This window comes from Carcharodon carcharias, chromosome 25, assembly GCF_017639515.1.
Source record: "Carcharodon carcharias isolate sCarCar2 chromosome 25, sCarCar2.pri, whole genome shotgun sequence".
NCBI lineage: Eukaryota > Metazoa > Chordata > Chondrichthyes > Lamniformes > Lamnidae > Carcharodon > Carcharodon carcharias.
Window position 1 is genome coordinate 13367162 of NC_054491.1, and position 18011 is coordinate 13385172.

Sequence of the window (18011 nt, forward strand, 5' to 3'; positions counted from 1 at the left end):
TACAGTCCAGTGGCCAAAGCTGCCACCAATTAGTCAGGTGGAGTGGGGTGGAAGTGGGTGGGACTTTGCACAGCCACGAAATGCACTACACACTGGCCACCCAGGTGATGGCCAGCACTCTCCAGCACATGTGATGGGGCCTTCAGACTTAACCAAGCGAGGTTCTAATGACACATATAGGGATAGAAGGTACTGTAGCTAAATTTGCAGATGACACCAAAATAGGTGGGAACGTAAGTTGCAATGAAGAAATAAGAAATTTACAAATGGATACGGACAGGTTAGGTGAATGGGCCAAAATTTTGCAGATGGAATTTAACATGGATAAGTGTGAGGTTATCTATTTTGGTTAGAAGAATAAAAAGGCGACTTATTATTTAAATGGAGAGAAAGTTCAGAATGCTTCAGTGCAGAGGGATCTGGGTGTCCTCGTGCATGAACCGTTAAAAGCTAGTATGCAGGTACAGCAGGTAATAAGGAAGGCAAATGGAATTTTGGCATTTTTTGCTAAAGGAATAGAGTATAAAAATAGTGAAGTGTTGTTACAACTGTACAAGGCATTGGTGAGACCGCACCTGGAGTACTGTGCACAGTTTTGGTCCCCTTATTTGAGGAATGTAGTTGCATTGGAGGTGGTTCAGAGGAGGTTCACTAGATTGATTCCAGAGATGCGGGGCTTGTCTTATGAGGAGAGATTGAGCAGTTCAGGCCTATACTCGCTAGAGATTAGAAGGATGAGAGGAGATCTAATTGAGGTATATAAAATGCTAAAGGGGATAGCCAAAGTAGACGTAGAGCGGATGTTTCCCCTTGTGGGGAATTCTAGAACGAGAGGCCATTGTTTTAGGCTAAGGGTTGGTAGATTTAAATCAGAGATGAGTAGGAATTACTTTTCTCAAAGGGTCATGAATCTGTGGAATTCACTACCTCAGAGAGCAGTGGATGCCAGGACACTGAATAAGTTTAAGGAGGAGATAGACAGATTTTTAATTAGTAATGAGTTGAAAGGTTATGGGGAGAGGGCGGGAAATTGGAGTTGAGGCTGAAATGAGATCAGCCATGATTGTAATGAATGGCGGGGCAGGCTCGAGGGGCTGAATTGTCCACTCCTGCTCCTAGTTCTTATTGTCTTATGCTCTTATATGCGTGTCTGTATATATATATGGCACCAATGCATCTCTCTCTTTGATCCTGCAGGAGGAGAACGTCATATATATATACACGTATATACGTGTTGACTGCACTCACACGAGCTTAGATCTCTGTGGGAACAAGCAGTCAACTACATCACCCGCACGGCCTCACTCGCTGAATGTTCAGCTGGCCTGCGACCACCACAAATGCATCCTACAGGTCTGTGCACAATCCCCAGGGAGTGTCCATGACTCCTACATTCTTAACATGTCTCAGATCAGATCCCTGACATGTTCCAGGGTCCAGAGAGGCTGCAGGGATGGATCCACAGTGTCACGCATGAGGTGGCCCCAGACTGCAGCCGAGCGGCGGCATAACGAGACTCAAGCTGCAATCGGACTTTGGTTGAGTAAATGATAGGCACCTTGAAAATGAGGTGGCTCAACAGGTCCGGTGGAGCACAGCCTCAGAGAACGTCGTGCATCATCATAGCTTGCTGCATGCTACATAATCTGATGCTGCAACGGGGGGAGGGCCTGGCTGAGGAGGAGATGGATGAGTTGCACGTCTTCTCCAACCAGTGGGACATCGAAGGTGACGATGGTGATGAGGTCCTCGAAGGCAAGGATGCCAGCGATGAGTCCATCACACTGGCCAGACGAGGCATGCATGCTCAGGAGGCCCTCACAGCCTCAAGATTCATGGAGGATGACGATGATGCAGTGAGGACACTCCATAGATCTTCACATAGCCACTGTGAATGTTTGACTCCTGTCTGGCTGAGGGTAGCTCGCTTGCACTATGTGATCAGGGTCATATCATGGAGATGCAGCCATGAAACCTTGACCCCGACCCCAGTGCCGAGACCACCTCAGATGAGCACCGTCACAGCCTCACCCACACCCTCCATCAGTGCAGCGACACATGCCTCAGTGGGACCTAGGTGTAGAGCAGCCTCAGGATCACATTCTGGTGAGCACTGCACACAACCTGTTCCACAGTAGGCGGAGGCAGGGACATCCCTGATCGCTGGCACTTGAAGGATTGCTGGAGGCAAGGAACCTGCTGCATCCGAGTCAGATGGTGAACACCTGGACTTGGTCCTCAATCAATTGTTGGAGCTGCAAAGACTATAACGGGAACATCAGGAAGGGAGTCTGGTGCACTCCTCAGATTGCAAAGCAGGATGGAGGAGTCTGTCCGCCTTCAGTCTGAGGTGATAGCGTTGGTATGCTGATGCACTGAGGTCAATACTGGCAGTGTTGCAGCCGCCATGGAGACCTTGATCCAGGACGTTGTTCCTGCACTGCTGCGCGGGCTGAACTCCATCACTGATGCTATAGTTGGCAGCCAACAGGGTCAACATGAAAGGTGTGTAGGGCAGCTTGATCTCAGTCCAGTTTCCCCTTCTCCTCAAGGCGTTAGCAGGGGTGGTCAGGTACCATAGGGAGGAGGACCAGCAGATCGACACCCTTGGGCCATCCACCCAGATGACTGCAGGAATGCCTGGCCAATCCAAATCCCTTCTTCCTGTTACCCCCGCAGCTCCAGCTCCATAAACCAGGGGTGGTGCAGCTGGCCCACAGCTGGACACCCAAATCAGGCCAGGACCCTCCAGAGGACACGCACCAAGGTCATCACAGACAGGCAGCAAGCTTTCCGCAACTCCGCTGTGGATGTCGGGGGAGCAACAAGATATAGTGGCAGGGTTAGGAAGGTTAAGAAGATGTAACTCTTTCGAGTACAAACCCGTTTCCATCTGTTTCAGATGAAGTTACATTGTTTCATAGTTTGCCATTGTGAGATTTGAACTCTTGATCTTGGGGTTACAAACCCAGTACCATAACCACTTGGCTATTTAGGCCAAGCTCAACCTTTTCGTGTACAAACAGGTTTCCATCTGTTTCAGATGAAGTTACATTGTTTTCATAGTTTGCCATTGTGAGATGTGAACTCTTGATAATCTTTTAAATGAAAACCAAATCAACAAAATTGGGATAAATCAGGCACAGCCCCTAATTCAGGTCAGCAGTAAAACCAAGAACAAAGTTTAAAGGAAACTTACAAACTTTAAATCAAAATGTGATTAAAGGGGTCAACAAAACACCCCAGTCCCCGCGGTGCCCACCGAGCACGGACAGATGAAGTTACATTGTTTTTTTTTTCATAGTTTGCCATTGTGAGATGTGAACTCTTGATCTTGGGGTTACAAACCCAGTACCATAACCACTTGGCTATTTAGGCCAAGCGTTAAGAAGATGTAACTCTTTTGAGTACAAACCCGTTTCCATCCAGATGAAGCTACATTGTTTCATAATTTGCCATTGTGAGATTTGAACTCTTGATACTCTTTTGAGTAAACCTGTTTCCATCTGTTTCAGATGAAGTTACATTGTTTCATAGTTTGCCATTGTGAGATTTGAACTCTTGATACTCTTTTGAGTAAACCTGTTTCCATCTGTTTCAGATGAAGTTACATTGTTTCATAGTTTGCCATTGTGAGATTTGAACTCTTGATAGTTTTGCCATTGTGAGATTTGAACTCTTGATCTTAGGGTTACAAACCCAGTACCATAACCACTTGGCTATTTAGGCCAAGCAACAAGATATAGTGGCAGGGTTAGGAAGGTTAAGAAGATGTAACTCTTTCGAGTACAAACCCGTTTCCATCTGTTTCAGATGAAGTTACATTGTTTCATAGTTTGCCATTGTGAGATTTGAACTCTTGATCTTGGGGTTACAAACCCAGTACCATAACCACTTGGCTATTTAAGCCAAGCATAATTTCTAATGTAACTCTTTTGAGTACAAACACATTTCCATCTGTTCCTATTCAGATGAAGTTACATTGTTTCATAGTTTGCCATTGTGAGATTTGAACTCTTGATACTCTTTCGAGTAAACCCGTTTCCATCTGTTTCAGATGAAGTTACATTGTTTCATAGTTTGCCATTATGAGATTTGAACTCTTGATCTTGGGGTTACAAACCCAGTACCATAACCACTTGGCTATTTAGGCCCAGCGTTAAGAAGATGTAACTTTTTCGAGTACAAACAGGTTTCCATCTGTTTCAGATGAAGTTACATTGTTTTCATAGTTTGCCATTGTGAGATTTGAACTCTTGATCTTGGGGTTACAAACCCAGTACCATAACCACTTGGCTATTTAGGCCAAGCAAACATGTTTCCATCTGTTTTTCAGATGAAGTTACATTGCTTCATAGTTTGCCATTGTGAGATTTGAACTCTTGATAATCTTTTTAAATGAAACCAATTAAACTAAATCAACAAAATTGGGATAAATCAGGCACAGCCCCTAATTCAGGTCAGCAGTAAAACCAAGCAGAAAATTTAAAGGAACCTTACAGACTTTAAATCAAAATGTGATTAAAGGGGTCTTAAACTCTTGAGCTTGGGGTTACAAACCCTGTACCATAACCACTTGGCTATTTAGGCCAAGCGTTAAGAAGATGTAACTCTTTCGAGTACAAACACGTTTCCATCTGTTTCAGATAAAGTTACGTTGTTTCATAGTTTGCCATTGTGAGATTTGAACACTTGATCTTTGGGTTCCAAACCCAATACCATAACCACTTGGCAATTTAGGCCAAGCGTTAAGAAGATGTAACTCTTTTGAGTACAAACCCGTTTCCATCTGTTCCTATTCAGATGAAGTTACATTGTTTCATAGTTTGCCATTGTGAGATTTGAACTCTTGATCTTGGGGTTACAAACCCAGTACCATAACCACTTGGCTATTTAGGCCGAGCCAAGATGTAACTATTTCGAGTACAAACACGTTTTCATCTGTTTCCAGATGAAGTTACATTGTTGCATAGTTTGCCATTATGAGATTTGAACTCTTGATACTCTTTTGAGTAAACCTGTTTCCATCTGTTTCAGATGAAGTTACATTGTTTCATAGTTTGCCATTGTGAGATTTGAACTCTTGATACTCTTTCGAGTACAAACCTGTTTCCATCTGTTTCAGATGAAGTTACATGTTTCATAGTTTGCCATTGTGAGATTTGAACTCCTGATCTTGGGGTTACAAACCCATTACCATAACCACTTGGCTATTTAGGCCAAGCCCCTAGAAGATGTAACTCTTTCGAGTACAAACCCGTTTCCATCTGTTTCAGATGAAGTTACATTGTTTCATAGTTTGCTATTGTGAGATTTGAACTCTTGATCTTGGGGTTACAAACCCAGTACCATAACCACTTGCCTATTTAGGCCAAGCTAAAATTGTTTTCTGTTTACACAGAGTAACTCCTTTAAGTACAAACCTGTTTCCATCTGTTTCAGATGAAGTTACATTGTTTCATAGTTTGCCATTGTGAGATTTGAACTCTTGATCGTGGGGTTACAAACCCAGTACCATAACCACTTGCCTATTTAGGCCAAGCTAAAATTGTTTTCTGTTTACACAGAGTAACTCCTTTAAGTACAAACCTGTTTCCATCTGTTTCAGATGAAGTTACATTGTTTCATAGTTTGCCATTGTGAGATTTGAACTCTTGATCGTGGGGTTACAAACCCAGTACCATAACCACTTGGCTATTTAGGCCAAGTGTTAAGGAGATGTAATTGCACAGCCTGGGCATGGGTGTTAATCACTTGTACATAATGTTCACTATTTTCAATGAGCTGCCAAGGGCCTCTTCCCTGTGCAGTGTGTAATCTTCAGAGCAAAGTGATGCTCCAGTTTCACACTCACTGGACACATTGGTGATGCCTGCACCTCAATGGTGCTTGTCATTGCTGCCAGGATGTCATGGGCAGGCATCACAGAGTTCCGTCATTCTCTCTGTGTGCTCTCAGCACCATTGAGGTGAGGCTGACCCTCCCATCTCTTCAGCATCTGTGACCGGTGACGCTGTGCTCCTGAAAGGTACAGGTGCTGAAAGCTGACAAAGGATCAGGTACATTAAGCTATGTAAAAATACAAACCAAAATCTGCAAAAATCTTAAAGTTCAGAAGAATGAGGGGCGATCTTATTGAAATGCACAAGATTCTGAGGAGGCTTGACAGGGTAGATGTTGAAAAGATGTTTCCACTAGTGGGGGAATCTTGAACTAGGGGATGTAGTTACAGAATAAGGGGGAATTCAATTAAAACTGAGATGCAAAGGAATTTTTTCTCTGAGGGTAGTGAATGTCTGGAATTCTCTACCTCAGAGAGTTGTGGAGGCTGGATCACTGAAAGTATTTAAAGAGGAGGTAGATAGATTTTTGAAATATCGGGGAGTTGAGGGCTATGAGGAGCTGGCACGAAAGAGGAGTTGGGTCCTGGGGCAGATCAACCATGATCTTATTGAATGGTGGAGCAGGCTAGAGGGGTCGAATGGCCTACTCATGCTCCTATTTCTTATGTTCTTATGCTCTTAATCCTGTTCACACCCAGATATTACTCATGAGTTTTAAGTTTCTTTTCACATCCCTCAATTGCTCAGTGTCATTCTCTTGAGGTTCTTACTGTACACTAAACCATCCATACTTGAAAAATTGTTTAAATAGGAACCAATTGTTTACTACATTGTAGTCCTAAACCTGACTTGGGGCACAACACCTAATATTGAAAAAAGCATAAGCTGCAGGTTTCTATAGCTCTTGGGGGAAAAGGTATGGGGAGAAAGCGGGAGCAGTCTATTGAGTTGGATGATCAGCCATGATCATAATGAATGGCGGAGCAGGCTCGAAGGGCCGAATGGCCTACTCCTGCTCCTAGTTTTTACGTTTCTATGTTTCAACTGTCAGTCTGCGTTGAGTTAGCTGATCAAGCTGTATGGTCATCAAGTATCAGTTTGGCTGTGTGTCCTTGGGGTCAGGGAGAAGGAAAGTCATTCTTCATTCCCAATCCTGATCATTATCCAATATTGCTGGAAAGAAAGTGTGTTAAACATTGGAGGAGCACAGGATCATGCATGGTCTAACACTCTCCACAACTGAGCAGCCCCAGCACTTTGTTACACCCAGGGTAAATCAGAGGGGAGAACGCTTGCAGCAGCAAACACAAGGTTAACCCCATTCTTGCTTCAGACAGTCTGATTTTTCTATCCTCTTTAATCCATGGATGCTGATGCCAGTTTTAGCCAGTGACACTACTGCCTCTGAAGTCTGGATTTGTACACTGTGGTACCAAGCAACTGTATCTTCCTGATGGTCTCACAAACCCAGCTTGCTGCCTTCCATTGTGTCTCACGGTCTTATATGTTGTTAATAAAGCAAAATACTGTGGTTGTTGGAAATCTGAAGTAAAAACAGAAAAATGCTGGAAAAACATGGCAGGACTGGCAGCATCTGTGGTGAGACAAACAGGGGTAACGTTTCAAGTCCGTATGACTATTCTTCAGAGCTGAGAGCTGGGAACTTTTGGAACCACGCGTAGAACCTCTGTGCAACAAAGGACCTGCATTGATATTCAGACCCCATTTACTGTAGTGTTCAGTTCTGGGTACTGCACCTCAGGAAGGATATATTCACCTCAGAGGATCACAGTGCAGAACTATATCGAGGCTCAAAATGTTAAATTATGAGGACAGGTTGCCTAAATTTGGTCTGTATATCCTTGAGTTTATAAGTGAGTGATTGTCTAATAGCGGTATTCAAAATGATGAAAGCACTTAATAAGAATTAGTATGGAGAAGCTATTTTCCTCTGGTGAAGGAATCCAGATAAGGCGACACAGTCTTAAAATTAGAAATATGCCAATTAGGGTTGACGTTAGAAAAATTGGCTTCTGTTTACACAGAGTAACTCTTTCAAGTACAAACCTGTTTCCATCTGTTTCAGATGAAGTTACATTGTTTCCCATTGTGAGATTTGAACTCTTGATCTGGGGGTTATAAGCCCAGCACCATAACCACTTGGCCATTTAGGCCAAGCCTTACACAAAGTAGTCCAAGTTTGGAATTGAAATTCTCTCCCCCAAATTGACAAAACAAGAATGAGATTGGTAGTCTTCTTGTGGGTTAGGATAAGGGTCAAAGGTGGGTGAGTGAAGTTGCGATACAGATCAGCAATGATCTAATTGAATGGCGGAACAGGCTCAAGGGTTCAATGGTCTACTCCTGTTCCTCTGTTTGAATATGGCACTTTTTATATCCCCAGGATAGCCCAAAGCAATTTGGAGCTAGCAAGTTAAATTTGATGTGCAGTCACTGGTTTGTAGCCACATTGACAGACGGATGAGGCTTTGTTTTAACATCACAACCAAAAAGCTACTCCCCTAACAATGCAGCACTCCCACAGTATTACTGAACTATTATGCTCAGATCTTCAAGTGGAATTTAAACCCTCAATGTTCTGGCTCAGGTGAAAGTGTTATCAACAGAGTGAAGCAGAATCAGGGAGTGAAGTTCATGCACCAGCCATTCACCTTTCACAAACTTGCTTGTCTGGGAAATTATTTGACAAATAAATACGGATCTTACTGTAAATGAAGATCACTCAGACCATTAAAATATTTATTCTGTAATCAATAGCTAAAACACTTCACTGTCTCCAGCTGATGCAATATTGATATTTGCAGTACATTAAACTTGACAGAAAAATTAAGAAGATGTTACTATTTTGTTAAATATGTATTCCTGTCTGCAAATTCCTGTGTGTACATTTGCAGTGAGTGACATGACAATTGAATGAATAATGTATACATTTATGCATAATTAACAAGCCACTGCCTGGTAAACATGAGTTCATAAAGTAGTTGGCAATGAATTTATTAAATATATAATATTTGCCTCAAGGATTAGTGTTATCTAAACATTTCACTTTTCCTTGAATTATGATATCCTGTAGAATGTGTTCATAGTGATTTAAATACTGAAGTGAATTTTCACAGATGTTCATTCAATTTAGTTCAGTTTCTCATCTTGCATTAATAATAAAAAAAACTGGGTTAAAACAGTAACAGCAGCGTCAAACGCCCAGAATGTGCAGGCAGCAACCAGGTGATGTCAAGTTGGGAATCCATAGTTTTGAAGAGAGATTTGAAACTGTATTAATTATGGTTTTATTTAGTGTGTAATGTACCTTTAAAAATAATACCTGTTAGGGAAGATCACATGATGTGTAGTAACCAATAGGAGAGTAGCGCGGGCTACCTCAGCAGTCAGTGCAGAGATAGAGTTGGAGTTGAAAGCACACGACTAGTTGCTACTAAGTATATTGTAAATAAATTTAATGTTTCCACCTAAGAAGTGTCTGCAAATAAACTCTGTCATTAATTGTACAACTCGGCCACTCTTACAACTGAAACACTAGGACTATTTCTACTTATTCAAAGGGGTTTTAAGAGAGGATTACAAAACACTGAAAAGTTTTGATCCAGTGGATCGAAGAAAAATAGTACCCAAACCATTAAAACCACTTTTTAAAGATTTGTATTATAATCAAGAGCTTACTCAACACCTTCAATAACAGCCCTCTGTTCATTTACAAAGAAAATGCTGTTGAAAACTAGAGAGCTTAATTCTTGTCCATCCATTCCCACATCTCATTCTGTCAGTTATTTTTCCTGTATTGCACAGGAACCACAATTCCACAGGGTGTGTGGGTTGTGAATGTCCAGGGATGATGAAAGACACTATATAAATGCATGTTCTTGGTTTCTTCATGGCTTTCTGCAGAGTTAGGTTTTTCACCGTTCATCTCAAGGAAAGTGCGGTCAATAGGCCATTTACACTAATAATAAAATTACAGGAATGCTCATCACTTTGCTGTCAATCCATATCTCAACCTGAGAAAACTATGTCTTTTGTTCTGTGTTAAAGCTGCTGCACAATTATCACTATCCTGCGTTTCTTTCCAGCACATCTCCCTCTGGTAATAGGAAAATGAAATAACCTATTCACAGTTCATTAATTATTGTAATTAGTTGTTAGAGTGGTTGCCACCCTACCTGGCAAGTACTGAAGCCTATGCTGAACAGTCAACCACCTAGCTTTATTGTTTGTTTTGACATCAAAGTAATATTTATCTGCTTCAGTCACGTTTCACTTTTGGAGCTGTTGCCTTGGCTAAAACCATGGGGAGTGCCTCTGACATTAGTAAATTGGGTTTGGACATGATCCTAATGGTTCACAGGTGAAGCCTGAGCGTCTGAACCACACAGACCACAAGCTCGCTTTCACTTCCAGCTCGGTGTTGCACTGCCTGAAGTCTCTGCAGCATCAGGGTGAGGCATTGGAAAAATCAGCTAGAATTGCTAACCCTGATCGCTGGACACCAACTCCTGCTGAAAGCTGAGGTGTGCAGGCACCACGTGAGAACTGGATCAGGACTGGCAGGCTATGCTGTCCAAAGCTTAGGCGAATAATGGTGACTTGAGCAGGACACTGGAGGATAGTTGGTGTCCACAACACGGAATCCAGTTAGGCAGTCCATGCTTTAAGATGAGCAGAAGTGATTAGAGAAAGGAAATCTCAAAACACTTGCAACTTAGGTCAGTAGAATGTCATTCACACATTGCATTGCATACAAGAACATGGTCAAAGTGTAATGTTTTTGTACTTTATCTCCATTTTTTAGTAAGTTTGGTAAACAAACTGAGATGTCATTAAACAGCAATTTTTAAGGAAAAAATAATATCTAATGGTTCACAGTCCCAAAATTAATTCATAAACAGCAGGTCATTAAACCTATGGCACAATTATATAAGGCTGTAAACAAACAGAATCTTAGGTTTTATACCTTATATAGAAAGCTAGAGGTAGTGTTGAACTTGTTCAGCATTACCATTGGACCAATGATAGACTATTAGACCAAAGGTGGAATATTGTGTACAGCGTTATCTGCCTCTTGTAAAAAGGAAGAATGTAAAAGCAATGGAAAAGGGCAGCATAGAATCATTAAGATGGCACCAGGGTTGAGGGCCCACAGTTATGAAGAGAGACCCAAAGAGTTAGGGTTTTCTCATTGAAGATGAGAAAGTCAAGGTAACCTGAGGGAGAGCTTCAAAAGTATGAAAGGTTATGTTGTGGAAAATAGCTATTGAGTGGAATTTTCCGTGCCCATTGGTGGTGGATGTGTTTGGCGATATGAGTGGACAATGTGGTGAGAAGGCCAAAAGTTGGTTTCATGTGTCGTGAAACCAGTTTTTTTTTTAAATTCGTTCACGAGATGTGGACATTGCTGGCTAGGCCAGCATTTTTTGTCCATCCCTAATTGCCCTTGTTCAGAGGGCATTTAAGAGTCAACCTTATTGTTGCAGATCTGAAATCACTTGTAGGCCCGACCAGTTAAGGACAGCAGATTTCCTCCCCTAATGGACATTAGTGAACTTAGCCCACTTAGTGAAAATCTGGGACAATTCCACCCATTGTTCCTAATGGTTGATGAGATGGTAACCAAGGTACAAACGCATAGTACTCATAAAAAAGGTGAGTTGGAAAAAAATATTTGCACATAACGTGGTTAGAATGTAAAATGCGCAGATATAGAATGTAGCAGTAGGACCCATTTACTTTTAAAAAGAGGATTTTGATTAATGTTCAAGTAAAATGAAAATGAATGAACAAGCAGAAAGTGGGAAACAAAAACAAAAATAGCTGGAAAAACTCAGCAGATCTGGCAGCATCTGCGGAGAGGAATACAGTTAACGTTTTGAATGACCCTTCAACAGAACTAAGTAAAAATAGAAGAGAGGTGAAATATAAGCTGGTTTAAGGTGGGGGGGAGGGGTGGTGGGGGTGGAACAAGTAGAGCTGGATAGAGGGCCAGTGATAGGTGGAGATAACCAAAAGATGTCACAGACAAAAGAACAAAGAGGTGTTGAAGGTGGTGTTATTATCTAAGGAATGTGCTAATTAAGGGTAGAAAGCAGGACAAGCAAGGTACTGATAGCCCTAGTGGGGGTGGGGTGTGGTGAAGGAATCGAAAAAGGCTAAAAGGTAGAGATAAAACAATGGACAGAAATACATTTAAAAATAATGGAAATAGGTAGGAAAAGAAAAATCTATATAAATTGGAAAAAAAAAGGGTGGGATCGGAAAGGGGGTGGGAATGGAGGAGAGAGTTCATGATCTAAAATTGTTGAACTCAATATTCAGTCCGGAAGGCTGTAAAGTCCCCCCACCCGCCTTTTTTCCAATTTATATAGATTTTTCTTTTCCAACCTATTTCTTTTATTTTTAAATGTATTTCCATCCATTGTTTTATCTCTATCTTTTAGCTTTTTATGATTGCTTCACCCCACCCCACCCCCTGTTCCTCCAGTTTGCGTTGAGCTTCACTGGAACAATGCAGCAGGCCAAGGACGGACATGTGGGTATGAGAGCAGGGTGGAATGTTGAAATGGCAAGCGACAGGGAGGTCTGGGTCATGCTCGCGGACAGACCGAAGGTGTTCTGCAAAGCGATCACCCAGTCTTCGTTTGGTCTCTCCAATGTAGAGGAAACCGCATTGGGAGCAACGAATGCAGTAGACTAAATTGAGGGAAGTGCAAGTGAAATGCTACTTCACTTAAAAGTAATGTTTGGGGCCTTGGACGGTGAGGAGAAGTGAAGTAAAGGGGCAGGTGTTGCACCTTCTGCGGTTGCATGGGAAGGTGCCGTGGGAGGGGGTTGAGGTGTAGGGGGTGATGGAGGAGTGGATCATAGCATCCCGAAGGGAACGATCCCTGTGGAATGCCGCCGGGGGAGTGAAAGGAAGATGTGTTTGGTCGTGGCATCATGCTGGAGTTGGCGGAAATGGTGGAGGATGATCCTTTGAATGCGGAGACTGGAGGGTGATAAGTGAGGACAAGGGGGACCCTATCATGGTTTTAGGAAGGTGTGAGGGCGGATGCGCGGGAGATGGGGCGGACACAGTTGAGGGCCCTGTCAACCACCATGGGTGGAAAACCTTGGGTAAGGAAGAAGGAAGACATGTCAGAGGAACTGTTTTTGAAAACTGTTTTTGCTTTTAAACAGAAAGTGGGATTAGACTATGTTGCTCATGCAGAGAAAAACTGGTGCCAGTGGATGAACTGAATGACGTTTTTTTGTTCTTTGACATCCTATGATTTTCTGACAATGCGTCCGCATCCATAATCGGGATGATTCCTGAAGCAAGAGTGCAATAATCTGAAGAGAAGTAAGAGAAGAGGAGTTTGTGATCACAACAAGTACTATGAAAAGCTATCCACTTACTCAGGAGGTTACAGTGCAATCAGTTAAAAGGACAAATGAGGCCAGGAGGATGATTGCTCCACCGGAGGCCAACTTTGTCAAAGAAGGAGGTAATTCCTTGTTTAATCTGAAGAGACATATCAGCCAGTAAGATCAGGAGTTGTTCCATGCCAGCACAAATCTTTATGATGTGATATATCCCAAGTATTCAGGGTACAAGGGTTCTGTGCAGATTACAATCCACCAATGACTTTGACACATGATTTCCTTTCACTGCATCTTCTTGGCAACATGGTCCATATTGCCGGCTTGATCCTGTGTACTGAATTTTGCATTTCTGAGGTGAAAAATTAAGGCTGACTCCTAATGTGAGTTTAGCATGTCCCTGCAGAAAAGTGGGGGGGGGGGGTGTTAATTTATAGGCTGAGCACAGGCCTAAACATGACTTCTGGTGCCTAAAAAATGGGGATGTCTTATACATGGGGTCGACTTATACTCTGCGATTTATGGCCAATATTTAATCCTGCATCCTCAAACTCATTAAAAAAAAACCTGTTGAAGCATTCTCAACGATGCAATATTTAAAGGGCAGCTTTTCTATGAATATCATAAACATTATTTTGACAATTATAGCAGACCTGCATACAGAGCCAGAGCCATCTATTAAATGCTGAGTTTATTAAATGCCCATTAAATGTACAGAAATACCTGGCTGTCCTTTAAAGGAGTTGTTGCAATATCAGTAACAGTGTATGGGTGAAACATTTGTGCTGCATGAATGGCTGCACGTATTGTCCTTATAATCAGACTTTGTTGCGAGAACTTCCAATTAGAGGATTTCTATTTGTTTTACAGTTGGTGACATCTCAGTAACTCTTCAGGCAGGTATGATTAAGGCCGCTGACAGTGCAGGAGAGCATCTTGTGCTCCTTTGGGCTATTGGCATTTTCATTCCCTGTATGTTACTAGACCTGTCAGAGCACAGACTGGCCAATTAGGCTCAGTCTATGAATTAAAACTGATGCTCACAAGGGAGCAAGCTTGAGTGCAGACCAGACTGCCAGAACTCATTTCCCATGTGATGCATTACTACCAGCAGTGATCTCTGCACTGTTTGGACTGAAACACAGGTGTAAAGAGGAAAGAGATGGCAGTTGTTAAACTGAGGGTCAAAACAATGCTTTATCGCTTTGATAGTCTGATTGGTGACATTGGCAGATAATTATTTTAAACCTTTTCAGCCTTAATGATGGCAACGCCTAAAGCCTTTAAGTGCCTTTTCTGCCTTTTAACTTTGACATATACTAAATTTCTTGCCAAATTTTTGAGAAGATGGACCGCAGCTATATTCCATTGCATAATCTCCTCTGCTTCCATGCTCTCCTTATGCTTTGTATATGCTCTACTGTGCTCTGGGTTCAACCATCGCACGCATTAATGGATTTGTCCTCTGTAAATTGGGTAGTAGAAAAATTTTCTTCAAGTAAGCGTCTCCTGAAGGCGCTGCCTGTGGATTCAGATTCAACCTCCCCAGTATGGTCTATTGTATGAGACCGAGAACAAAGCTACCATTACATAAGGGATATCACAACTGAGCCCAATCCTGTTCTCGCCTGACATTCATGCCATCAGGACTATTGGCTGGGAATGTAGGGTTAAATTTTCACCCTCATTTGCCCCAAAGGTGGTGACATCATTTGCGCTATCTCTACCAGCATCTGAACTGAAATCAGCCAACTCATCAACGAGCTTAGGACTTTCATATTCATTTATGGCTCAATCCTCAGCAGGTATTCACTGAGCTAGAAGGTGAGCTTAAGAAACATTGGCCGGAATTTTCCAGCCCCTCAGGCTGACGGGATCTTCCGGTCCCACCGACGTGAATGGAGATTTCAGTGGCTCGCCGAACCCACTGTGGGGGTGTGTGGAGGGGCAGCAAAACTCTGGCCATTGTTACTGATGCTTTCATTTCAACATATAATTCTAAATACACACTGCTTTTGTGCAAGTCTAGAATGCTCTTTTGCATCACGTGTAAACTGAAGCAATAGGGTGGTGCCAAACTAAAAGAGGATTCGACTGTGAAGAAGATGTAAGGAAATATTGCAGCCAGCAGAGTGGGTTTCTAACATTGAATCCATCAGCAGCACATTTGAGACACCTTCCCAAAACTCATCTGGGTAACATTTTCCAACACTTCAAACTGAAGCCCCCGTTTCTCCTCTCAGTTAGAGGTAAAAGATTCCATGGCACTATTTTGAACAGGTAAGTTATCCCCGGTGTCCTGGCCAACATTTATCCCTCGATCAACATCACAAAAACATATTATCTGCTCATTATCACATTTGCTGATCGCAGGAGCTTGTTGTGTGCAAAATGGTTGCTCCATTCCCCGCATTACAACAGAGTAGGCTTCATAAGTACTTCACTGGCTGTAAAAACAGTATGGGAACATCTTGAGTTCATGAAAGGCACTTTGAAATGTGTATTTGTCTTAAGGTGATCCTGATCACCATTTTCTGGGTGCATCCCCAATGGAAACAACTCAGTCTTTAAGATCAGTTTTGACACATCAGAGTAGATAGCTCTGAATGTGTAATAGAACACATATGTGTGTTCCTTTAGAATTTTTTTTTATTCATTCAGGGGATCTGGGCTTCGCAGGTGGGGCCAGCATTTATTGCCCATCCTTGTTACCCTTGAGAAGATGATGGTGAACTGCCTCCTTGAACCGCTGCAGTCCAGGTAGTGTAGGTACACCCCAGTGCTGTTAGGAAGGGAGTTCCAGGATTTTGAACCAGCAACAGTGAAGGAATGGCAATATATTTCCAAGTCAGGATGGTGAGTGACTTGGAGGGGAACTTCCAGTTGGTGATGTTCCCATCTATCTGCTGCCCTTGTCCTTCTACACGGTAGTGGTCTTGAGTTTGGAATGTGCTTTCTAAGGAGCCTTGATGAATTTCTGTAGTGCTTCTTGTAGATGGTACATACTGCTGCTACTGTGCATCGGTGGTGGGGATACTGAAAGTTTGTGGATCTGGTGCCAATCAAGTTGGCTGCTTTGTCCTGGATTGTGTCAAGCTTCTTGAGTGTTGTGGGAGCTGCACTCATCCAGGCAAGTGGAGAGTATTCCATCACAATCCTGACTTGTGCCTTGTAGATGATGGACAGGCTTTGGGGAGTCAGGAAATGAGTTACTCATCGTAGGATTCCTAGCCTCTGATCTGCTCTTGTAGCCACAGTATTTATATGGCTGGTCCAGTTCAGTTTCTGGTCAATGGTACCCGCCAGAATGTTGACAGTGGGCATTCAGTGACGGTAATGCCATTGAACATCAAGGGGTGTTGGTTGGATTCTGTCTTGTTGGAGATGGTCATTGCTTGGCACTTGTGTGGCACAAATGTTCCTTGCCATTTGTCAGCCCAAGCCTGGATATTATCCATGTCTTGCTGCATTTGGACATTGACTGCTTCAGTATCTGAGGAGTTGCGAATGGTGCTGAACATTGCGCAATCATCAGCGAACATCCCCATTTCTGACCTTATGATGGAAGGAAAGTCATTGATGAAGCAGGTGAAGATGGTTGGGCCAAGGACACTACCCTGAGGAACTCCTGCGGTGATGCCTTGGAGCTGAGATGACTGACCTCCAACAACTACAACCATCTTCCTTTGTGCGAGGAAAGACTCCAACCAGTGGAGAATTTTCTCCCTGATTCCCATTGACTCCTGTTTTGCTAGGGCTCCTTGATGCCACACTCAGTCAAATGCTGCCTTGATGTCAAGGGCAGTCAATCTCAGCTCACCTCAGGAGTTCAGCTCTTTTGTCCATGTTTCAACCAAGGCTGCAATGAGGTCAGGAGCTGAATGGCCCTGGCGGAACCCAAACTGGGCATCAGTGAGGGGGTAATTGCTAAGCAAGTGCCACTTGATAGCACTATTGATGAACCCTTCAATTACTTTCCTGATGATCGAGAGTCGACTGATGGGGCAATAATTGGCTGGGTTGGATTTGTCCTGCTTTTGTGTACAGAACATACCTGGGCAATTTTCCAAATAGCTGAGTAGATGCCAATGTTGTAGCTGTACTAGAACAGCTTGGCTAGGGGCACGGCAAGTTCTGGAGCACAGGTCTTCAGTACTAACATTTCATTATTGTAAGCAAGAAAATCATTCACGAATGACTCATAGCTAAACGACCTGATAAAAGTGGTGGCAGGTAACATCCTACAAATATCATCAAAGCTAAATATGGATCCATGTATCTTATACACATAGACATCTTTAGCACGTCTGCCTGCAAAGGTGACTGTGTGTGGGAGAAAGTATTGGAGTTTGAATTACATTTGCTGGGCCTCTGCTAAATGCATTGCTTTTGCTCCAGCAGAGCAGTATTAATTAAGAGCCGTGTGTTTGCAGTTAATCTGATGTGATCACTGAGTGTCTCAGACACGTGTCAAAATTGCCTGATGAAGTGATAAATGAAGGGGCACTCATAAAGGGAATTGCCTGATTCTCTTTCTCACTCGCAGGCAGAACTCATCTCCCTATGGCGAGCAGTACAAAAAGATTCTGCTTTGCGAACTACAACAAACCTGTTAAGCTAAAGCTTTCAGAAGGTTCTTTTTTTTTATTTGCTCAAGGGATGTGGGCGTCGCTGGCTAGGTTAGCATTTATTGCCCATCCTTAATTGCCCTAGTTGAGAGGGCATTTAAGAGTCAACCACATTACTGTGGGTCTGGAGTCACATGTAGGCCAGTAAATG